The sequence below is a fragment of the Schistocerca piceifrons genome, chromosome 2, assembly GCF_021461385.2.
Source record: "Schistocerca piceifrons isolate TAMUIC-IGC-003096 chromosome 2, iqSchPice1.1, whole genome shotgun sequence".
NCBI classification, from domain to species: domain Eukaryota; kingdom Metazoa; phylum Arthropoda; class Insecta; order Orthoptera; family Acrididae; genus Schistocerca; species Schistocerca piceifrons.
In genome coordinates, this window is record NC_060139.1 from 896,314,140 (window position 1) to 896,339,584 (window position 25,445).

The following is a 25,445-nucleotide window of genomic DNA, read 5'->3' on the forward strand; positions in this document are numbered from 1 at the left end:
TTAGATATAATAGGAATTAGTGAAGTTCGGTGGCAGGAGGAACAAGACTTTTGGTCAGGTGAAGACACGGTTGTAAATATAAAATCAAATAGGGGTAATGCAGGAGCAGGTTTAATAATGAATTAAAAAATAGGAGGGCGGGTAAGCAACTACAAACAGCATAGTGAACGCATTATTGTAGCCAAGACAGACACCAAGCCCATGCCTACTATAGTAGTACAAGTTTTTATGCCAACTAGCTCTGCAGATGATGAAGAAATTGATGAAATGTATGATGAGATAAAAAAAATTATTGAGGTAGTGAAGGGAGACGAAAATTTAATAGTCATGGGTGACTGGAATTCGAGAGTAGGAAAAGGGAAAGATAGGAAACATAGTAGGTCAATATGGATTGGGGCTAAGAAATGAAAGAGGAAGCCCCCTGATAGAGTTTTGCACAGAGCATAACTTAATCATAGCTAACACTTGATTCAAGAATCATAAAAGAAGGTTGTATAAATGGAAGAATCCTGGAGATACTAGAAGGTATCAGATAGATTATATAATGATAAGACGGAGATTTAGGAACCAGGTTTTAAATTGTAAGAGATTTCCAGGGTCAGATGTGGACTCTAACCACAACTACTGGTTATGAACCGTAGATTAAAACTGAAAAAAATGCAAAAAGGTGCGAATTTAAGGAAATGGAACCTGGATAAATTGACCAAACGAGAGGTTGTACAGAGTTTCAGGGAGAGCATAAGGGAACAATTGACAGGAACGGGGGAAAGAAATACAGTAGGAGAAGATTGGGTAGCTCTGAGGGATCAAGTAATGAAGGCAGCAGAGGATCAAGTAGGTGAAAAGACGAGGGCTAGTAGAAATCCTTGGGTAACAGAAGAAATGTTGAATTTAATTGATGAAACGAGAAAATATAAAAATGCAGTAAATGAAGCAGGCAAAAAGGAATACAAACGTCTCAAAAATGAGATCGACAGGAAGTGCAAAATGGCTAACCAGGGATGGCTAGAGGACAAATGTAAGGATGTAGAGGCTTATCTCACGAGGGGTAAGATAGATACTGCCTATAGGAAAATTAAAGAGACCTTTGGAGAAAAGAGAGCCGCTTGTATGAATATCAAGAACTCAGATAGAAATCCAGTTCTAAGAAAAGAAGAGAAAACAGAAAGGTGGAAGGAATATATAGAGGGTCTATACAAGGGCGATGTACTTGAGGACAATATTATGGAAATGGAAGAGGATCTAGATGAAGATGAAATGGGAGATACGATACTGCGTGAAGAGTTTGACAGAGCACTGAAACACCTTATTCGGAACAAGGCCCCGGGAGTAGACAACATTCCATTAGAACTACTGACGGCCTTGGGAGAGCCAGTCCTGACAAAACTCTACCATCTGGTGAGCAAGATGTATGAGGCAGGCGAAATATCCTCAGACTTCAAGAAGAATACAATAATTCCAATCCCAAAGAAAGCAGGTGCTGACAGATGTGAAAATTACCGAACAATCACTTTAACAAGTCACGGATGCAAAATACTAAGGCGAATTCTTTACAGACGAATGGAAAAACTGGTAGAAGCCGACCTCGGGGAAGATCAGTTTGGATTCCGTAGAAATATTGGAACACGTGAGGCAATACTGACGTTACGACTTATCTTAGAAGAAAGGCAAACCTACACTTCTAGTATTTGTAGACTTAGAGAAATCCTTTGACAATGTTGACTGGAATATTCTCTTTCAAATTCTAAAGGTGGCAGGGGTAAAATACAGGGAGCGAACGGCTATTTACAATGTATACAGAAACCAGATTGCAGTTATAAGAGTCGAGGAGCATGAAAGGGAAGCAGTGGTTGGGAAGGGAGTGAGACAGGGTTGTAGCCTCTCCCCGATGTTCGATTACATTGTAATTCTGTCAGAGACAGCAAATGACTTGGAAGAGCAGTTGAACGGAATGGACAGTGTCTTGAAAGGAGGATATAAGATGAACATCAACAAAAGCAAGACGAGGATAATGGAATGTAGTCGAATTAAGTCTGGTGATGCTGCGGGGATTAGATTAGGAAATGAGACACTTAAAGTAGTAGATGAGTTTTGCTATTTGACGAGCAAAATAATTGAAATGTTCGAAGTAGAGAGGATATAAAATGTAGACTGGCAATGGCAAGGAAAGCGTTTCTGAAGAACAGAAATTTGTTAACATCGAGTATTGATTTAAGTGTCAGGAAGTCCTTTCTGAAAGTATTTGTATGGAGTGTAGCCATGTATGGAAGCGAAACGTGGACGATAAATAGTTTGGACAAGAAGAGAATAGGAGCTTTCGAAATGTGGTGCTACAGAAGAATGCTGAAGATTAGATGGATAGATGACATAACTAACGAGGAGTTATGGAATAGAATTGGGGAGGAGTTTGTGGCACAACTTGACTAGAAGAAGGGACCGGTTGGTAGGACATGTTCTGAGGCATCAAAGGATCACAAATTTAGCATTGGAGGGCAGCGTGGAGGGTAAATATCGTAGAGGGAGACCAAGAGATGAATACACTAAGCAGATTCAGAAGGATGTAGGTTGCAGTAAGTACTGGGAGATGAAGATGCTTGCACAGGATAGAGTAGCATGGAGGGCTGCATCAGACCAGTCTCACCATTGAAGACCACAACAACAACAACAACAACAACAGAAATGAATCTGAAGCTGAGGTATTGACGTAATATTTATGATTTAAAGGCAGAGGTTGCGATAATTAACTAAACATTTTTATATTACCGTAGATTATTATGAAACATACGTGAATAATAATGCAACAAAACGCAATTATGTGGACAACAACCTTACGAGGGGCGTTCAGTAAGTAATGCAACACATATCCTTGCTGAAATCATGTTGGTTTTCTTCAGGATTCCAAAACGCCATACCATTCCCCACACGTTTGGCTAAAAAAACCTATTTTTCATTATAACCTCGGTTCATTGTGACGACCTTACATCACCTTACTGGGAGGGTTTGTAGGTACACACGGTGCCACCCTTATTTGTCGATGTCGGAGCCGACATCTTGCTGCGTCACTAACCTCCCCGTCATCCACGTACTGCTTCCAGAAGACTGCATCCTTCATTGGGCCACACAGATGGAAATCGAAAGCTGCGAGATCCGCGCTGTAGAGTGAATGAGTAAAACCAGTCCAAAGAAGTTTTGTGAGCTCCTCTCTGATGAGTGGTCTTCTGTGAGCCCTCGTTCTGTCATTGTGAGGGAAAGGTCGTTTGCGTTTTTGTGGCGACGATCATAATGAAGTCGCGTCTTCAATTTCCTGAGGGTAGCACAATACACTTCAGAGTTGATCGTTGTACCATGAGGGAGGACATCAGAGAGAAGAAGGCCTTCGTAGTCCCAGAAGATCGTCACCATGGCTTTACCAGCTGAGGGTGCAGTTTTGCACTTTTCCTTAGGAGGGGGGGGTGGGGGGGTGGAGCACCACTCCATTGACTGTCGTTTTGTTTCGAAGTGATGAACCCACGTTTCATAGCCTGTGACGGTGTTCGACAAAAAAGTGTCACGACCAGCCTCGTAAAGCGCAAGCGATGGTCCTTTTCTCTGTACGGTCTGTTGTTAGGTGGCAAGAAATCCAGCGGGCACACACCCTTTACTACCTCAACTGGTGGACGAGTGTGTCAGCGCTAGTATTTGATTGTGATCCGTCTATCATTTCGAATGAGAGTGTTCGCGAGTTCCAACATTGCAGAAGTCACAGCTGTATGCGGCTGGCCGGCACACGGGAGATAGGACAGGTTTGCCTAATCTTGTTCCGATGATGGCAGACGCCTCGCCCAACGACTGACAGTGATTTTGTTCACTGCTACATCTCCTTAGACAGTGTGCAAGCGCCTATAAATATCCGCTATGCATTAATTTTTTACCAAAAGCAACTCAATGACAGTTCTCCGCTTGGGTCGCACCTCCGTTACCGACGCCATTTTGAAGCCTACATATAGCTCCGTCACTATCGCAACTTCATGAAACCATAGGAATGAAGCGAAATATCCCACGATGTCTCGCAACACATAGTGTATTTTTTTCAGCTGAAACTGGCAGAGGAAAACAATGTGTTACCTGTACTTTTTGAACCCCCCGTCAAAGATGTACCTAAAGCCTAGTTTACACGACGGCATTGGGTTGCGCCACTCGTTGCTTGGAATGAGTTGCACGCAAATGGTCTCTTATTTGACTGTAGACACGGCGAAACCAGTATATACTTCAGTTTCGTCGTTTTGTGAGTTCCTAAGTCGTGTCTAAAATGAAAGTTTTGGCAGCTGCACGAGGCACGAGATGTGAGTTAAAGCTTGTTGCATGCAATCGCTAAATAAGAAACGTGTTTCGATTCGTGACTGGATCAAGAAAAGACGTCAGCTCGGTTGCTCAGCATCCTTGCTGAAATAATTTGTAGTGGAAGACCCCAGAAGTTCTTTCAATTATCTTAGAATGTCACCAGAGCTGTTAACGATTCATATAAATAGAGTTAATTATGCGATAAGGAATAAAGATATTGTAATGCATGAAGCACTGTCGCCAGAACTGAAATTACATGTCACATTGTATGTATTACAATCGAGAACACTCAGTATGCTATAAGATGCGGTTTTAGTTAGTGATGACGCTTTTTCATTAACACCAATAATTATTAACATTAACAGTAATAATTATTAACATTAGCAACAATAATTACTCGAAGCAGGCCGCATTAAGAAGAGAATGGTTTGCAGACTACTCTCTTGAAGAGAGATTTTTACAGTGGTAATATTTCAAAATTCTAACATATGTGAATGGGGAGCACTGCAGCGACATTTTAGAAAGATGGATATTGAATAAAGAATGCTGCTTCTTGAATTTGTATAGCCTTCCCTCCTGTCAACAATATTCCTTAACAAACAGTTGGCCAACTCCAACGATGGGATTTTAGTCTTGTAGACGAGAGCATTGCCACAGCTAGAATTACACTTGCTTGTATTTTTCTTAATTCAGATGTATGTGTGCTCCTAACTCAATAAATTTTGCACTGCAGCTCAGATATTGTCAAACCATCTATGTTATAATCGCACATGACGATCTCAGCGGCAGCAATATGTTGCTTGTTTTTGCAATCAGCATCACTGAAATCCCACAAACACCTATGCCAAGCTTAGATATCCAAAAATAAACATTATTCTCCGTTCCCCACTTCATATTTCAGTTTTTCTACACTCTACGGACAAACATAACCTCAAAACTCATGCAATGAGTGTCGCCAAAGTTGGAACACGCCGAAAGTGTTTAGTTTCACCAACGAGTTGCGTAAACGCGCGGCGCGCATGCGCAGTGGCGGGTAGCGCAGTTGCCTGCAACCTAGTGTCGTCGTGTAAACTAGACGTTACTGTAAGAACTGCAAACTAAAGTTCTCAATTCGCAAAGTTACAGAAAGAGATGGAGGCGCATAATATCTCACATCTAAATCCGTGGAATGGGTGCAGCAACAGTCACGGTGACTCTTTGTATGTAACTAACACTCAATAATCCTGAAGATCTGAGAAAGCACTGAGAAAGCATATTTAATATGATCCAGTTATGGGTATCTTGCAATTGAACTGCAATACACACTCGTTTGCCCTGATATACCGGAGCTCTGAGCTATGCTTACCACAGTCTACGTGTACTGTGAGCAGTGTGCAGGAGACAGCGATTCAGCGATTTGAGTGAGCAGTCACTACTTAGCCTTCGTAGCCTCTCCGTGCTTTTACTACCGGAACTCCCCCCAACATTCGTCTCTCTTACCCCCTATGACCGACTGTGTCCGTCTCTCTTTGTTTCCCGTCTCCAACCAGCAAACAGCTCCATGAGTTTGGCAACCACAGCTCGCAGAAATTGTGAATAACAATTAAAAAATTCAACAATCAGTAACAATCTAAATTGTCATAAAAATTATAACAATTAAAAATTCAAGAGTGATGACTTGTTTCCAAAAGTGGCATAGCTGCGTGATAGTGCTTTATTCACAACTATCAGTTTCACGTCAGTATAGGGAAGGTGCCCTAGTTTGGAGGATCGAGCGAATAGCAAACTAATAACCTTAGGTGTTTGGTCACCACAAACACTTACTCAGCACCTGCCACACAGGCCAGTCGAATTGCTGTTTCACATCTACATCTACATGGATACTCTGCAAATCACATTTAGTGACTGGCAGAGGAATCACCGAACTACCTTCAAAATTCTCTAAATTGTAAATTTGTGGTTAGATCTTATGGTATCAAACTGCTTAGGTCATTGGTCCCTAAGCTCACACACTACTTAATCTAAATTAAACTAACGTATGCTATGGACAACACACACACCCATGCCCGAGGGAGGACTCGAACCTCCGACGGGGCGAGCCGCGCGGACCGTGAAGAGCCGCCTGAGACCGCGCGGCCATCCCGCGCGGCACAATTCTCTATTATTCCAATCTCGCACAGCGCGCGGAAAGAATGAACACCTATATCTTTACGTAGGAGCTCTCATTTCCCTTATTTTATCGTGGTGATCGTTCTTCCCTATGTAGGTCGGTGTCAACAAAATACTTTCGCCTTCGGAGAAGCAAGTTGGTGATTGGAATTTCTGTGAAAAGATTCCGTCGCTCTTTTAAAGATGTCCGGCCCAAATCGTGAATCATTTCAGTACACTCTCTCCCATATTTCGCGATAAGACGAAACGTGCTGCTCTTCTTTGAACTTTTTCGTTGTACTCCGTCAGTCCTACCTGGTAAGGATCCCACACCACGCAGCAGTATTCTAAAAGAAGACGGACAAGCAAAGTGTAGGCGGTGTCCTTGGTAGACCTGTCACATTTTCTAAGTGTCCTGTCAGTAAAATGCAGTCTTTTGTTAGCCTTCCCCACAACATTTTCTATGTGTCCCTTCCAATTTAAGTTGTTCGTAAGGTATTTAGTTGAATTTTCGGCCTTTAGATTTGACTGATTTATCGTGTAACCGAAGTTTAACGAATTCCTTTTACCACTCATGTGGATGACCTCAGACTTTTCGTTATTTAGGATCAACTGCCAATTTTCACACCATTCACATCTCTTTTCTAAGTCGTTTTGCAATTTTTTTTTTTTTTTTTTGGATCTTCTGATGACTTTATTAGTCGATAAACGACAGCGTCGTCTGCAAACAACCGAAGACGGCTGCTCAGATTGTCTCCCAAATCGTTTATATAGATAAGGAACAGCGAAGGGCCTATAACACTACCTTGGGGAACGCCTGAAATCACTTCTGTTTTACTATGACTTTCCGGCAATTGCTACGAACTGTCACCTCTCTGACAGGAAGTCACAGATCCAGTCACATAACTGAGACGATATTCCATATGCACGAAATTTCACTAAAAGCCACTTGCGTGGTACAGTGTCAAAAGCCTTCCGGAAATCCAGAAATACAGAATCGATCTGAAAACCCTTGTCAATAGCACTCAACACTTCATGCGAATAAAGGACTAGTTGTATTTCAGAAGAACGATGTTTTCTAAACCCATCTTGACTGTTTTCTTCGAGGTAATTCATTATGTTCAAAACACAATATATGTTCCAGAATCCTGCTGCATATCGACGTTAATGGTATGGGTCTGTAGTAAAGTGGATTACTCCTACTACCTTTCTTGAATATTGGTGTGACCTGTGCAACTTTCAAGTCTTCGGGTACGCATCATTCGTCGAGCTAACGGTTGTATATGATTGTTAAGCATGGAGCTAATCCATCAGCATACTCTGAAGGAACCTAGTTGGTATACAGTTTGGACCAGAAGACTTGATTTTATTAAGTCATTTAGGTTGCTTCACTACTTCGAGGACATTTACTTCTACGTTACTCATGTTGGCAGCTGTTCTTGATTCGAATTTTGGAACATTTACTTCGTCTTCTTTTGTGAAGGCATTTCGGAAGGCTGTGTTTAGTGACTCTGCATTGACAGAACTGTCTTCGATAGTATCTCCATTGCTATCGCGCAGAGAAGGCATCGATTGTTTCTTGCCGCTAATATATTTCACATACGACCAGAATCTCTTTGGATTTTTTGCCAGGTTTCGAGACAAGGTTTCGTTGTGGAAATTGTTTTAAGCATCTCGCGTGAAGTCCGCACTAAATATCGAGCTTCTAAAAAAGATCGCCACTCTTGGGGATTTTGCGTCTGTTTAAATTTGCCATGTTTGCTTCGTTATTTCTGCAACAGTCTTCTGACACGTTTTGTGTAGCATGGAGGATCATCTCCGTCGTTTGTTATTTGGTATAAATCTCTGAATTTCTGCCGATACTTTTTCTTTAAATTCAAGCCACACCCGGTCTACACTTATATTATTAATTTGGAATGACTGGCGATTCTCTCTCAGGAAGGCGTCAAGTGAATTTTTATCTGATTTTTTGAGTAGGTATATTTTTCGTTTATTTTTCGTGGATTTGGGGGTTACAATACTCAATCTCGCTACGACAGCCCTGTGTTCACTAATCCCTGTATCAGTTTTGATGCTCTTAATTAATTCAGGATTATTTGTTGTTAAGAGGTCAAGTGTGTTCTCACAACCGTTTACTATTCGCGTGGGCTCATGAACTAACTGTTCGAAATAATTTTCAGAGAATGAGTTTAGCACAGTTTCGGATGATGTTTTATGACTGAGTCCGGAATTAAACACGTATTTTCGACAACATATCGAGGGTAAATTAAAGTCTCCACTACCTATAATACGTCACTCGGTTACGTGTTTGAATCAAACTCAAGTTTTCTTTGAACCTTTCAGCACCTGTATAATCTGAATTGAGAGGTCAGTAATAGGATCCAATTATTGTTTTATGTCGGTTGCCAACAATGACCTCTGCCCATACTAACTCACAGGAACTAGCGTCTTCAGTTTCGCGACAAGATAAACTACTTCTAACAGCAACAAACACGCCACCGCCAACCGTGTTTAGCCTATCCTTTCGGAACACCGTTAGGTCCTTCGCAAACATTTCGGCTGAGCTTATCTCCGGCGTTAGCCAGCTTTCAGTGCCTATAACGATTTGAGCATCAGTTCTTTCAATTAGCGCTTGGAGCTCTGGTACTTTCCCAACACAGCTACGACAACTTACAACCGTTATACCGATGGTTCCTGTATCTACGTTCTTCTTGTGTTCGGCGTGTCCTTCTTGTGTTTTCCCGAGACCCTCTAACCTAAAAAGCCGCCCAGCCCACGCCAAACAGCCCCTGTAACCAGTGTAGCCGCCTTCTGCGTGTCGTGGACACCGGACCTATTCAGCGGAACCCGAAACCCAACCACCTTTTGGCGCAAGTCGAGGAATCTGCAACCTACACGGTCGGAGAACCGTCTGACCTCTGATTCAGACCCTCCACTCGGCCCTGTACTAGACGTCCGGAATCGGTCCTGTTTACTATGCTGCAAATGGTCAGCTCTGCATTCATCTTGCAAGCTAGACTGGCAGCCTTTACCACTTCTGTTAGCCGCTCGAAACCAGAGAGAATCTCTTCTGATCCAAAGTGACACACATCATTGGTACCGACGTAGCAACCACCTGCAGTTGGCTTCACCCTGTGCTCTTCATGGCATCCGGGAGGATCCGTTCCACATCTGGAATGACTCCACCCGCTATACACACGGAGTCCACACTGGTTTTCTTTCCATTCTTGGAAGCCATGTCCCTAAGGGTCTCCATAACACGCCTAACGTTGGAGCTCCCAACTATCAATAATCCCACCCTCTGTGATTGTCCGGATCTTGCAGGCTGAGAGGTTTCCTCTGAAACAGGACAGGCGACAGCATCTGGCTCAGCGATAGTATCGGCCACAGACATTACCTGGAACCTGTTTGTCAAATAAACCGGGGAGGCCTTACGTGCGACCGTCTGGGAAGTGTTTCGCCGCCTGCTACGCTCCGGTGCGACCTCCCACTCGACCACAGGTGAGGGGTCAACCTCAGTGTGAGCAGTAACTGGGCTGGCCACCGGTGAGGACCGATCGGAGGACTCGGACGTCTTGGACGTCCATTGGATTCCTACGGCCGGCCCACAACAGTGGTGCCCCTCCACTGCAGGTGGTTTTCGATGCTCGTTTAGGCAAATACTCGGCTGGTCCCAAATCTCAGACTCAGAAAATACAATGTACCTTATAAAGAGTTAAATACAATAATATACTGATCAAAGCTATTCTCACACAACTGCGCACACCTCTTACCCCTTTACGTTAGCTGACGTCTGTAGGCCAGGAAGTGGCTTCCGGCTACAAAGTTCAGATAATACACAAGTTGACAAATCACGAAGACGTGGACGCCGAACGACGGGATGGACGCTAACAATTGTCAGTTCCGTCGACGCTATGTTAACTCCTAATCTTCCTTCGAATCCTTTTGACATAATGTGGACGCCAGGGAGTTGGGCATCGTGTTGTTGAAAGTAGACATATAGGGCGAAATTGTCATATGTCAAAGTAACATCAGGTGCGCTCAACAAGAGTTTTGTACGACTCTTACTGTTGCCGAAACATGCAAATGATCTGATGGATAATGGCGGAGACTGTGTGTGTGTGTGTGTGTGTGTGTGTGTGTGTGTGTGTGTGTGTGTGTGTGTGTTCTTTTTTGTAATTTCATCCCACCCCCAGCCCCCCTCCCCAACCTCCTGCCCCATAAGGGAAGGGGGTGCGCTGTCAGAGGATACAATTTGCCTCTCTTCAGCGGCATGAGAGAAAATTTAAAAAAAAAAAACATAATGTAAAAACTGAACATGACGTTTGAAAAAATAAACTCTTTGTACAATAAAAAGACAAATCGTCAGTTGCGTATGTTAAAAGATAAAAGGCTAATTCGATGATTAATTAAAATATGGACACAGATGAATGGAAAATGAGTGTCGCACATGAAAATATGGAAACAGATAGACAGTTGCCTATACTAAAAAGGAACGGCCGATGTATCACTTATTACAAGAGATGTATGGATGAGTGAAAAGATGAGTTAAAATAGACTGCCAGGGAGAAGGGAATCAGGGGAACATAGTACTTAAAGGTAGTGTATTGGAGTGGGCTTTGTAGATGGATGTCTGGAAAGGGATGGGGAAAGAGTGGAGAGTGATGTAGTTCCAAACCCAGACTTAGGAAGTGAGCAGAGAGGAATGGAGGGAAGGGAGTCCTAACTACAGGTAGGGTGGTAGGGACCTTCTAGATCTGGTAGGATGGGTGTATAACACTGCTGATCTCACAGTCGGGTAATGGAAGGCAATTAAAGTTTCTTTGGGAGAGGATGTGGAGGGCACGGAGAGAGAGAGTGTGGTGGTAGAGGTGTGGCAGAGTACCAGATCTTGAGCAGTGGGGGAACTAGAGGTTCGGCACTGTCGAGTTTACAGGTAACGAAAGGGTGTTTGGATGTGTTCAAGACGGAAGTATAGGCTGGGGAATTTGATAAATTGGTAGAGGATGCAGGTGGGGGAACGTAAGTGGATCAAAAAGGCTAAGCAGAGTGCATGCCATTCGAGGATCTGTAAGGCGCGATGAGAGAGGAGCGAAAATCCATGCCACATTAGCATAGAAGAGGATGGGTTGGATTAGGGCTGAATATGTGTGGAGCAGAGGATTGTAGAAGGATGCGATCCTCAAGCTTGGCTGGTTAGTAGTTTTAGTAATTTTAGTCCATTGCGTGCTTTCTGTTGAATAGGTAGTAGATGAGGCTTCAATGTAAGTTGGCGATCAAGTGTTAGTCTGAAGTATTTTAGTATGTTGGTTCACAAGATAGGATGCTCGTAAATGGTAAGTTAAAAGTCGTGGTGACAGAAGCTGCAGGTTGTTTGGCCTTTAATGGTTGCCTGTGTTTTGGTAGGGTTGATTTTGAGGAACTACTGGTTGCGCCAGGAGGTGAACTGATTGACATGGAGCTGGAGTAATCGTCGGGATTTCTGGAAGGCAGGGTAGAGGGCGATGAAGGAAGTGTCCCTGACATTCTGGACGATATGAGCAGGAGGAGGGGCCTTGGACAATATCGTCAGTGTAGATGAGATACAGGAGAGATGAGAGGACAGAACCTTTGGGCACACCAGCAGTGAGATAGAAGATATGGGAGTCGGAGTTGTTGATGGTGACATAAGACAGGAGGTTAAAGAGAAAGGAGACGATGAGGTGCACACAATTTATAGGAAGTGCATAGATCAGGAATTTAAAGAGGAGCTCACAATGCCATATACAATCATAAACTTTCTCAAGATCTAGGGAGAAAAAAATGGCGGATTTCAGTTGTTCATTTGGTGAGATATGAAATGAGTAAGGTACAGGAGTTGGCCATCAGAGTAAAAATGGGACGGAAGTCACTTTGGTGGACAGGAATGGCTAAGTGTTGCTGTAGGTGTTTATGGATACGTCAGGATAGAACTGACTCAAGGACATTGCTAAACATGGAGGTCGGGACGATGGGACGGTAGGAGGAGGTGTCAGTGGCAGATTTATTAAGTGTGAGGAAGAGGAGGATTTGAGTAGTTTTCCACAGCTCAGTATAAAAACCCGTGTGGAGGATTACATTGCAAACGGAGGCTAGGGTTTCCACGAAGGAGAAAAGGCATTCTGTCAGATGTCTGTAGGTGATGCAGTCATGACTGGGAGCCATGTTGCGTTTGTAATGGAGTATTTGTTTTGAATGTCATGTGCTGTTAATGGAGTATTGAGTTCTGTCTCTGGGATGTTATTGAGGTACTGGAAGCTAGGAGCGAAGATTTGGAGAGAGGTATTGCTAGACTCGTAGACTGTTGGGGATAAGGAGTAATCGAAGTGGGGGTCATCAGGGGCGGTGAAGGTGTCAGAGAGGTAGGACGCAAAGTGGTTGTCTTGGCTTAGGCTGTCGGGAAGAGGGTGATTATCATGCAAGAGGGTTAGGAGGGAGCAGAGCTGTTTCCAGTGTGGTGGTGAAATGCCTTCCAGTATCTGGAAGAGTTTATGGGCAGCGTAGTGTTAAGGTTTGTGCATGTTTGGTGGTAAAGGTGTCGTTTCTTTACATTCAGCAGATTTCGGATGTGTCGTAGTAGTTGCCAGTGGCATGTGAGTGTGTTTAGGTCATGGGTCTGCAGAAATGGTCATCAAATGCGACGGGATTCACATAGGAGTAGAAGAGGACATAGAGAGGGTATAGGACAGTGCGGGTAGATGGTTTCGTCGGTGTTATGGCGTCTGATTTACAGCGTTTGACAAGGTCTGTTGGAGGAGGGTGGCAGCATGGTGGATGTCATGGGAGTCTTGGAAGGATAAGGAATAGCTTCTGAGTTTGATAACAGTGAATTCGCTCTAGGTATCCCAGTTAGCACAGGAGTAGTCCTGAATGTGTCTGGGAGAGGTGGGAGGAGTGAGTGTACTGGTAAGGAGTGTGGTGTGGGGGATGGTGATTAGGACAGGAAGATGATCCCTTACGATGGGGTCGAGAGTTGTTACAGTAATGCTCCAAAGGAGGGTAGGAGAGTCGAAGATAACTTCAGGACTGGAACTGCTTTCAGTGTAGGTATGTAGTGGGAGAGAGATACCACCACTGGAATTCAGCATGGGACTGGCTATGGATGTTAAAGACAGCAGCAATAATATAGGTTGAAATGGTATGGTCTATGCAGGTGAGGAAGTCGTATGGAGTGGGATGGCGTAGCCAGATATAGTTAGCGGCGCAGGTAATAGTTACGGTTTTGAGGAAGAGGATGAGAATAAGGTGTTCAGTAGGAGTGTTGTAGAGGGAGTGTGGCAAAACAGGGAGATTCTTGTGATGGCCAAGAGCAACTCCACCTCAGGCCATGGGAAATGGATTATCTGTTTGGTGGAGGATGTATGTCAAACTTCAGATAGTATGATGAGGTTGGAGGAAGCTTTCATTCATGATGAAAGCATCAACATGGTTGTAGGAGATGGTGTGTGCACTAGGAGAGGGTGTGTGCGTGGAGAGGTGTTCGTTGGCTGAAAATGTGCAGATATATTGTGGAATAGGATACTATACTGCTGTTGCGTCTTGATTTAGGGAGAGAAAGGGTGATGGGGATGGATGGCTCATATAGGTTTAAAGTATCGAGTTGGGGGAAAAGGTACTGGACCTTATTGCAGGAATAGGTGACTAGTGTGTTGAGGTGGAAGACAGTGTGGGCAGCAAGGGAAATTTGGTTTAAGGTGTGTGGAAAGGGTGAATTTGTTGAAGAACTATAGTCGTAAAGCAAATGATGTCTTCAGCTGTGGCAGGAGGATGGAGGCAGTTGTTGGGGTGCAGGAGATTGTCAGTAGGTTTGATGGGAACTGTCAACTCATGTTTCGAAGATGTAGGTTGAGCCTTGCACTTGGGAGAATTGGTTGGTTGATGCAGGCTACAGGTATTACTTGAGAGAGGGGAAGCAAGGTTAGGATATTGCTTAGGGAACTGTGGGCTTTACAGTAGGGGCAGGTGGGTGGGTTTTTACAATCAATGGTTAGGTGGTCATTATAGATTAGGCTTCTTTGCCATTGGTAGGATTGAGGATGGGATTTGGATGGCTCAACAGCACGTTATCATTTGTAGATCAGTGTCTCACTGAGGAGAAGGTGGTTGATTGTGGAAGGGGATTCAGTGAAGATGTGAACTTTGAAGGTTGAGGCAGAATCATAGGAGATATTGAGTGTTTTCTGGAGTGAGAGATCAGAATAGGAGTTGAGCTCAGACACCACCACCTCTATCCTGGTCTCAGAGTCGATCACTTTGATCATGGTGGTGAGGGTGAGGGGATAGCAAGGAGGTTGTGCTTGTTTGGTCTGGGTGGCTGTGGGAAAGTGCGCGAGGTAGTCATAGTGATCGAAAGTGACACAGAGGATCTTCTGAAATAGTTTGTGGAATACTGGATCAGAGGATTTGATGAGGAGGGAGTCTCTTCTCAGGATGAGCTGATTGATAGATAAGAAAAGGATATATTTTCTGATTTCGAGGAGGAGGGTTTTGGATTTGAGGAATGTGGATTCACGATGGGAGATAAGAAAGATTTGCAATTCAGTAAATGTAATGGATGACCTGGCAGTCCAAGACGTCTGGTGCCTTTTGAGATCAGGGGTGGGGGCAGCAACAAAACTGAGTCGTTTGGTGATCTTGCGGATGGATGTGGATAAGCAGGGTATGATGGGCACAACTGGGGGGTAACAGATAATGGTATTGTTTGGAAGGAGGCTTGGATGAAGAGGGTACCACAGTACAGGAAGCTGTTGCGGAAACATCTTGCTGAGTCATTGGTGACAGCTCAGGTGGATCGATGTATGGTGATAGCAGTTCTCGTGACCCAGTTGTACATAATGATGCTGGTCCTTGTGCTGGATCTAAAGAAAGTGCTACTGAGTATCCTGTGCCTAGAGAGAAGAGCACTGGGAAAGGGGAATAGTCCTGATGGAAAGAGGAAGTGCTCCAAGTGTTGGTAGTAGGGGATTGGGAGGAGGAGTGTAAACAATGATAGTGGTTGGAGAAGGCATAGTGGCGTTGAATGCTTAACGAAAGCGGTGGTGGCAGTGGCGGTGGCGGAGGTGACGGTGGTTCAAATGGTTCAAATGGCTCTGAGCACTATGGGACTCAACATCTGAGGTCATCAGTCCCCTAGAACTTAGAACTACTTAAACCTAACTAACCTGTGGGCATCACACACATCCATGCCCAAGGCAGGATTCGAACCTGCGACCGTAGCGGTCGCACGGTTCCAGACTGAAGCGCCTAGAACCGCTCGGCCACAACGGCAGGCCGGTGACAGTGGAACGGTGACGAAACAGTGGCGAGATGGCGACAGTGACGATGAACAGGCACACACACACACACACACACACACACACACACACACACACACACACACACACACACACACGGAAGAAGTCTTGAAGGCACAATAAACTGACGATAAACAAACATCCGCACGAAAGAAGTCTCGAAGGCACAATAAATTACACGGACAAACAGACGCAAAGGATAGGGGAGTTGCCTCACCGGGATGGTACAAGAAAATTAATATAGTCCAGCCAATTGATATTAGTGTAAGGATGATGTACAGCTTTTTTTTTGCGCAGTGTGTGAAGTAGTACAAAAAAAAATGTCGCAATACCTGAAAATTGTTGCGAGAATAGTAAAAGCACTGAAATGCGTAAAGAGATGACAAATAAAAGAGTGTGAGATCAATAATCTATCGTACTTATTTACGTGGTGAAGATTTTATCATTGGGCTCTTTTTGTTTGTAAAAGGCCACTGTGGTACATTTGAAGCTTTCACTGACACAGGTACATTTATTCCCTTCTAACGAGCACCACGGCGTAACGTTTGAATAGGACGGAACTCCGCAGAAAATCTTGCCCGTTGCCAGCAGCTGCTGTTTCGGCAATCGGCGTTAACCACGTCCTTACCTGCTGCTTGAAACATCAACGTTCTCAAGCTTTATTACCTATTTTTATGTGTGCTAGCAAAGGCTACTAAAAGCTTTATTACAGTGGTACTAGCTTCGGCAATGTAGATAACTGAGTCTCGCAGACTTTAAAGCTTAAAGCTGTTTGTGGGCTCGATGACGTTGTGCGATACACCGGGCCTATCTGCTTCCACAGCATTGATAAGACATTTATTTTACCATAACTGACTCACGATATACATCACCATAACTCTCGCGCCACCATAAACAGAAATGCAAATTATTTCAATGAAAATTAGTTACATAAATGATATCAAAATATGGCCATGTAAATGGGTTATTGTGTCGGTACCTCTACATTTACAACAGCTACCTGCCAGGAAATGGGATACAATTTCTGATTACTTAAATTAAAATTCAAGGTTCGGTGGAATTATAAGGTTTATTTTGATTGTTTGTGTTCACATGAGATAACCAAGGTATAGCAATTTGCAAATTTTGTCCCTGTCATTTAGCGTCGCATGACATATGGTGGAATAATGAGATCACACTACACACAAACACTGAGGCAGTTAATCAGTACAACTCAAGGGTGGCAAGAATGTGCTAGTAATAGGTGACTGGTTACACGAATCTAACTGTGTTGTTATATGCAGCCTGAGACACCACACTGTCCCAATATATAGTTGGTGAGCCACACCATCATTTACATATACTGAATGACGATTTCAGATTGGAAACAACCTATGGTCCGATCACGCTCAAACTTCATCATAGTCTCGAAGCCCCAAGGCAAAGACACATCTTACCAGTTGTGTACTGGAAACTGAGGCTGTAAGACGCGCATTGCCGCAACCGGATGAGATGAAAACATAATTGTGGGACAGCCTGATGTCCCGCATCTCCGACGTTCTTCCGCCTCTGCAGCTCATCAGCGACAATTTTTTCTAAGTTCAGGGTGAGCACGAAGAGTGCTTCATGAAAACCAGAAACTGAGACAACTGTACTCCTAGAGTGCCCACCATTCCCCAGGGCTCCTCTGCTTCTCTGCTTCAGTCTTCGGTATTATAGTTTAGTGCTCCTTCATCCGCCGATCCGAGGGCTAGTTTCAGTCGAATGGAAAGTGTAAGAGCAAAGCTACATCTCCCCCCCCCCCACCCCCATGGAAATTTTCTGAGTCAACCAATGGACACAGACAATCAAGCAATCAAATCTTTTCCCAGGCTCTGTGGCAGACTGGGGCTTTTCGCCTCCATAAAACAGAAAAAAAGCATAGCCAAGAGCGGTACCTGCTTTTCATGCAACGCAGAAGAATGTCAACACAGGGAAACATTATCACCCAGCATTGCCGGAGGACATCCTTGGAAACGCAATATATGGCCCAGCTTGTGTGAGTGTCTATAATGGTATTTGTTTTCGCTTGAGTATGTGATGGTATGTACATGATCTTCTTTTTCAAATGGCAATTATAAAATGGAAAAAACACAAAGTGTAGAAACAATCCATGAAACCTGTAAGTAGAACTTTAAATTATTACACAATAGAAAAGCAAACTGCGGTAACTGATTATATCCTATATATCGTGGACGAGGCTGCCGGGTAACACGGGCCGTAGTATTACTAGGCCCGTGTTGCGCTATAATACACTTCCGGTCGCGGCAGTGGGGACTGATAAGGCGTGCTGGCGCTGTGCGAGCGCATGGCGACCGGATGTTGTGGTTGCGATAAGCGCTACTGGGGTCCAGCTGCGCCGCAGCACGGAGCGTCATTCGCTCTGCGAACGTCGAGGAGTGCGGACGCATAGCTCTGGGTGTCTCGCTGGGCGTTGGCTTGCTACGTTCACTTGTGTTAACGTGCCACAGCAACGTGCGACGTGGTTACCGTCGTCGCTGGCGGCGCAGTGTACCTGTGTATCGCAGTTTGAAGGCGATTGATATTGACTTGGCTGGTCAGTTCAATAAACAGCAATTGATTGGAGGTCCAAATGTATGTACAAGAAGGTAAATATTATCAACATACAGCAATGTTATAAGCAACTGAGGATGACAGAACTACAAAAGTTGAAGATGTTAACATATTCTTCATTGGAGTCGTGGAAAGCCACCATTTTCTTCAGCTCACATCGAGGGAGACCACTTTTTAAATTTCCCCACAATTTGTAGTTTCCTTGCGAAACATTGTGTCCAAATATGTAGGTGGAAGGCAAATAGCATCCTTGAAAACACGAAGACTTAAAAAAACGGCTAGATCAAACTTGAAACAAGTAGACTTAACAAAACTGCTAGATTTCATGCCTACATTTACCTGAACCTCATGGCGGAGAGCGTGCTTCATGAAAATGATGATACTGAGGGCCACGAATGTTGGGATCGATCGTAATTGCGTGACTGCTGCATTTAGTATCTGTTCTTTATGTTCTGATTCTAGTTTCACAATAATTATAAACTACATAACAATTGAAAAGACACTATTGCCGCTAGCCCTCACATGAAAATTTTGTGGATTAACATGAACACTATTAATCCTAAATATTAACTATAATTTCGTAATACAAAGTGGGCACATGATCTTTGTAGGAACTACAGGATGTAGATTGGTTGGTTGGTTTGGGGAAGGAGACCAGACTGCGTGGTCATCGGTCTCATCAGATTAGGGAAGGATGGGGAAGGAAGTCGGCCGTGCCCTTCCAGAGGAACCATCCCGGCATTTGCCTGGACTGATTTAGGGAAATCGCGGAAAACCGAAATCAGGATGGCCGGACGCGGGATTGAACCGTCGTCCTCCCCCGAATGCGAGTCCAGTGTCTAATCACTGCGCCACCTCGCTCGGTATCGGTACAGGATGTAGAGGCTTGGCTAAAAAAAAAAAAAAAAAAAAAAAAAAAAAAAAAAAAAAAAAGAGTCAAACCTATGAGTTTGCATACAAATTTTATTTTGAAAAACACCTATTTCTCTCAAACCTTTGTTTCTATGCCTTGGGCTCTTATGATTCTCTGTGTCTCAATTAGATTCAAAATCTGCTTATCAGAATGAAGAAATGAATTAACTATGAGAGAAGGCAGCCCAGCCTCAGGCTGACGCCTCTCAGCTGATGATTAAGCAGATGCTGGAAATCACAGGTGTCCACATATCAGGTGATGTCGGTGGCCACGTTGAAATGATTCACTAGCCATCATGCGTCAGCTGCAACTGCAATAACCCCCTCGCCTAAACGTAATGGGCTGCCTCCCCTGATGACTGACATCACTTGTGACCGTCTCGTTCAACATCCGGAGCTGCACCTTGGCTTGGAAGTGGACGGTTAGCACCATTCCTGACAAAAAAAAGCGGTTTACCAGAAATTCATAACTTATTTCCTCAGATTGCCACCAGAATGATGTCAGTCTGTGTGTTTTTGGTAAAAACACGTTAAAGCTACTGACAATATGGTTTCCTGGCATGATCATTCAGAGCAGGAGGCGATCTATAATTTGGTATTGTAGTCTGTTTTTTTTTAACTAATTTATTTTCCAGGATTACTGAATTACTAGTTTCGGCAATACGTATTCTATCCTCAGACCCATAAAACCGGGCAGCGGTAGTTACGTCATACAACGTTTACACAGTACTGTCACATGAAGGGTGTACAATATTCATAAAATATTGAGGTATTACAGTGTCATGATCGAACACCAGGGCATATCATTGTAATTCCGCTAGTTTTTATGAATATGGTATAGTTTTCATGTGACAGAGTGGTGTTAGCACTGTATAACGTAACAACCACTGCTCAGTTCTATGAATGGAAGGATGGCAATAGCCGGCCGCGGTGGTCTAGCGGTTCTAGGCGCGCAGTCCGGAACCGCGCGACTGCTACGGTCGCAGGTTCGAATCCTGCCTCGGGCATGGATGTGTGTGATGTCCTTAGGTTAGGGGACTGATGACCACAGATGTTAAGTCCCATAGTGCTCAGAGCCATTTGAGCCATTTGAAGGATGGCAATACATATCACCGAAACTAGTAACCAAGTGATAGTGTTCGTTGTGTCCGACTTCTTGGACACTGAGCTGGCTATCAATAATTAGAACATCAAATGAACTCGCCGTTGCAAATAAGGACTACCATGGGCTTAGAATGAAATGACGACAATGAACATTGTGTCGGACCGGCACCCGAACCCGGATTTTCCCCGTATCGTGAGCGGTCGCCTTACCATTTGGCTATCCTTACACGACCCACGGTCACATCCAAATCTCCATATGCCCTCAACCATGTGTATACGACCTGTACCCGATTAATGTCTAAAGGAACTTCCCATTGTAATCAGAATAATGCAAGCAGTGCATTATCGTATTTATCTGCCGAATACGGGCAAGCGACTTTTAAGTACAACGTCTGACAAGTATGGGAATACACATAATGGATGTACGAGAACAGATCGTAGACACATGGTTGACGCCATATGGAAGTTGGGTCCGATCGCGGGTCGTGCACGGGTAGCCAAATGCTAAAGCGACCGCTCGCGATAATCGGAAAATCCGGCATCGAGTGCCGGTAAGGCAAAAATTTTCACTGTCGCCATTGTATTCTATAGCCGATGGTAGTCCTTACTTGCATTTGCGAATTTATTTGATGTGTTTCGAAACGGCTGTGGTCGTCGCAATGCCTGTTCATTTGGACAAGCATGTGTGTGCAAAGGAACTTTGCATCGTAAAAAGAAGAACACAGGCATATTCACTGTCATAGCAATTAGAACACTCGGAAGAAGTAATACTTTATTCTAGTAAAAGTAAACTGATCTTTGCTCGCAGAGCTCGGCTACAACAATGAAACAGCACATATGAACATGCTGTTCAGAACACACTAAGTTAAGTCCAGAACCGCTCTGCTGCTGCGGCCGCAGGTTCGAATCCTGCCTCGGGCATGGATGCGTGTGATGTCCTTATGTTAGTTAGGTTTAAGTAGTTCTGTCTAGGGGACTGATGACCTCGGATGTTTAGTCCCATAGTGCTTAGAGACGTTTGAACCATTTGAACATACTAAATGACCCGGGAGTACCGAGTGGTGAATTGTTACAAGTTCAGAACGGTGTAATGTGCCTTCACCATAGCCAGTTCGTAGACACTTGTTGATACAGCTCTGACAGCGTTGGCGTGTAGGCACAATTCATACGAGAAGGAAGCCTCTTCACGGTCTGTGTCATGACGAGTAGGCAGCACGACACAACTTCCTGGAAGTGAACAGGGACCTACTTCGAACAGAACTGCCCTCCTGGCCTCTCGCGACGCTGTTTCATAGCAGAGACGCAGAGGTGGCACCTCGGAACTACGGAAGGTACGCCTTCTTCCCAGCATCCCATTGGCGCATCGCGATACCGCTTTGCTGTGCAGTATCTCTGCGGTAGTCGATACTTCTTGCGCCGCTCTAGATCTTCGACGTCACCACAGTGTTAACATAGCGATCTTGGCAAATGAATTGCTTTTCAATAGCAAACTAGAATACTACTGTGAATTCTTGTCTACACTACTGGCCATTAAAATTGCTACACCACGAAGATGACGCGCTACAGACGCGAAATTTAACCGACAGGAAGAAGATGCTGTGATATGCAAATGATTAGCTTTTCAGAGCATTCACACAAGGTTGGCGCCGGTGGCGACACCTACATCGTGCTGACATGAGGAAAGTTTCCAACCGATTTCTCATACACAAACAGCAGTTCACCGGCGTTGCCTGGTGAAACGTTGTTATGATGAGTCGTGTAAGGAGGAGAAATACGTACCATCACGTTTCCGACTTTGATAAAGGTCGGATTCTAGCCTATCGCGATTGCGGTTTGTCTTATCGCGACATTGTTGCTCACGTTGGTCGAGATCCCATGACTGTTAGCAGAATATGGAATCGGTGGGTTCAGGAGGGTAATACGGAACGCCGTGCTGGACCGCAACGGCCTCGTATCATCGAGTCGAGATGACAGGCATCTTATCCGCATGGCTATAACGGATCGTGCATCCACATCTCGATCCCTGAGTCAACAGATGGGGACGTTTGCACGAAAACAACCTTCTGCACGAACAGTTCGACGACGTTTGCAGCAGCATGGACTATCAGCTCGGAGACCATGGCTGCGGTTACCCTTGACGCTGCATCACAGACCGGAGCGCCTGCGATTGTGTACTCAACGACGAACCTCGGTGCGCGAATGGCAAAATATAATTTTTTCCGATGAATCCAGGTTCTGTTTACAGCATCATGATGGTCGCATCCGTGTTTGACGACATCGCGGTGAACGCACATTGGAAGCGTGTATTCGTCATCGCCGTACTGGCTTATCACCCGGCGTAATGGTGTGGGGTGCCATTGGTTTCACGTCTCGGTCACCTCTTGTTCGCTTTGACAGCACTTTGAACAGTGGACGTTACATTTCAGATGTGTTACGACCCGTGTCTCTACCCGTCATGCCGCCCTAAGTGGCCGTTAGGTTAAAGGCGCTACGGTCGCAGGTTCGAATCCTGCCTCGGGCATGGATGTTTGTGATGTCCTTAGGTTAGTTAGGTTTAACTAGTTCTAAGTTCTAGGGGACTAATGACCTCAGCAGTTAAGTCCCATAGTGCTCAGAGCCATTTGAACCATTTGAACCTACCCGTCATTTGATCCTTGCGAAACCCTACATTTCAGCAAGATAATGCACGACCGCGTGTTGCAAGTCCTGTACGGGCTTTTCTGGATACAGAAGATGTTCGACTGCTGCTCTTGCGAGCACATTCTCCAGATCTTTCTCCAATTGAAAACGTCTGGTCAATGGTGGCCGAGCAACTGGCTCGTCACAATACGCCAGTCACTATTCTTGATGAACTGTGGTATCGTGTGGAAGCTGCACGGGCAGCTGTACCTGTACACCCCATCCAAGCTCTGTTTAGCTCAATGCCCAGGCGTATCAAGGCCGTTATTGAGTCCAGAGGTGGTTGTTCTGGGTACTGATTTCTCAGGATCTATGCACCCAAATTGCGTGAAAATGTAATCACATGTCAGTTATAGTATAATATATTTGTCCAATGAATACCCGTTTATCATCTACATTTCTTCTTGGTGTAGCAATTTTAATGGCCAGTAGTGTCTTATGTCTTCTTTTCTGTGTTACTTTTATATTGCAACTCAATATGGAGAGTTGTAGTTGAACCTGAAACTTAATATTGCTCCAATATACATTATACAGAGTGAGTCACTAATTATTGCCACCAAGAATAACTCCGAAAGTATGATAGGAGCTGAAAAGTTTCGCGGACCAAGGTTGCCTGGGACAACGGGGGTCATGATACGACACTCGTTTTTTTGTTGCTAGGTGGGGTCGCTTCAGGGATATGAAGGTCGACTTTTTTTTTTAAATAGGATCTATAGTTTGGTACTCAGTTTTTCATAGCGCCTATCGAGACAAATCCAATGATGTGTCAGTGAAGATCACAAAGGTAACATGAACGTCCATTTACAGAAGGTGTTCGGAGTGATGACCATTGGTATCAGTGCAGTACTGCAATCTTCTTATCATGGACTGAGTGGTATTCCTTATCACATTGGCACTTGTCGAAGCACTTGCTCTGACAATTCTTTCTCGCATATCTTCAGGTGTAGTTGGAACGTCTTTATAATCAATGCCTTTTACGAATTCCCACAAGAAAAAATCCAGAGGCGTCAAGTCTGTTGGAAGAGCCATCGACGACACATCTCCTCCGCATCCAATCCAACGTTTTGGGAATTGTCGCTGCAACTCATATCTAGCCATCGGCATAAAATGTGCCGGACACCCATCGTGTTGATACTACATTCTGTCCCTTGTTCCTCAAGGTATTTCTTCCAATAACAGACTTAATGTTTCTTGCAGGAATGTGATGTACTTCCTACCATTAAGATTTCCTTCGATGAAAAAGGAGCCTATAATTCTGACCTCCAGAGTCCCACATCATACTGAGCCGTGGTAAAATTTGCTACTTTGAAGAGCGCGCCGCAGCACGTAGTGTAAAGCAATCGCTGTCTGTTTCTGGCGTTGGCGCCTCTGTGGCAATCGCAGCTTTGGTGTCTCCCTGTGGTGGGAAAGGGGAAAAGTTGCCTGTTCAAGTGCATTTAAGGGGCGCTATGAGCTCGGCAGGATCCTTCCTCTCCCGCCGCCCCTCCTATGTTACCATCCATAATGCCAATTCCCACACCTTCTACCCCTCTGCAGGTGTGCCCCAGGGCTCTGTCCTCTCCCCTCTCCTCTACCTCCTGTACACTGCAGATATGCCCCAACCCCCCCACCCTCTCCAGTACACCTGATGACACCGCATTCCTCGCACTCGCTCCTACCCTCCAACGGTCCCAACGCCTTCTCCAGAATCACCTTGACCTTTTTGCTGCATGGTGTAACCAGTGGCTCCTGAAACTCAACCCTTCCAAGACCCAGGCAATCATCGTAGATCGTACCACTCGCTCCTTCCGGCTCCTGGATTTCTACCTTACTGTCTGCGCCCGTCCTGTCCACCTCACCCCCACCCTCACCTACCTTGGCCACACCATTGACCGTCACCTCACCTGGATCCCTCATCTCCGCTCCATCCAATCCAAAGCCCACAACCGCCTCCGACTCCTCAAACTCCTCTCTGGCCGGACATGGGGGTTGCACCCCTCTACCATCCTCCACACCTACAAATCCTTAATCCGTCCCATCCTCTGTTATGCCAGTCCTGCCTGGATATCTGCCCCACCCCCCAAATTCTGTAAGTCCCTCCAGATCCTTGAGTGTCATGCACTCTGCCTCACCTTCCGTATACGCCTCCCATCCCCCACGCAGATCCTCTATGATCTCATTCCTTTCCCCCATCTGCTCCTATTCCTTGAACATATCCGCATCCTCTACACCTCCCGCCATCTTGAACCCCCTCACCCCCTGGTTGCTCCTCTCCTCTCCCATCCCTGCCCCCTGCTACGTCTTCACCGTTGTGTCCCCCCTACCCTCCATCTCTACACCCTACATCTCCTTTCCCAAGGTGGCTTCCATCAACTCCCCCTCCCGGATGATGCCCTCTCTCCCTCCATTTATCCCTCCTAT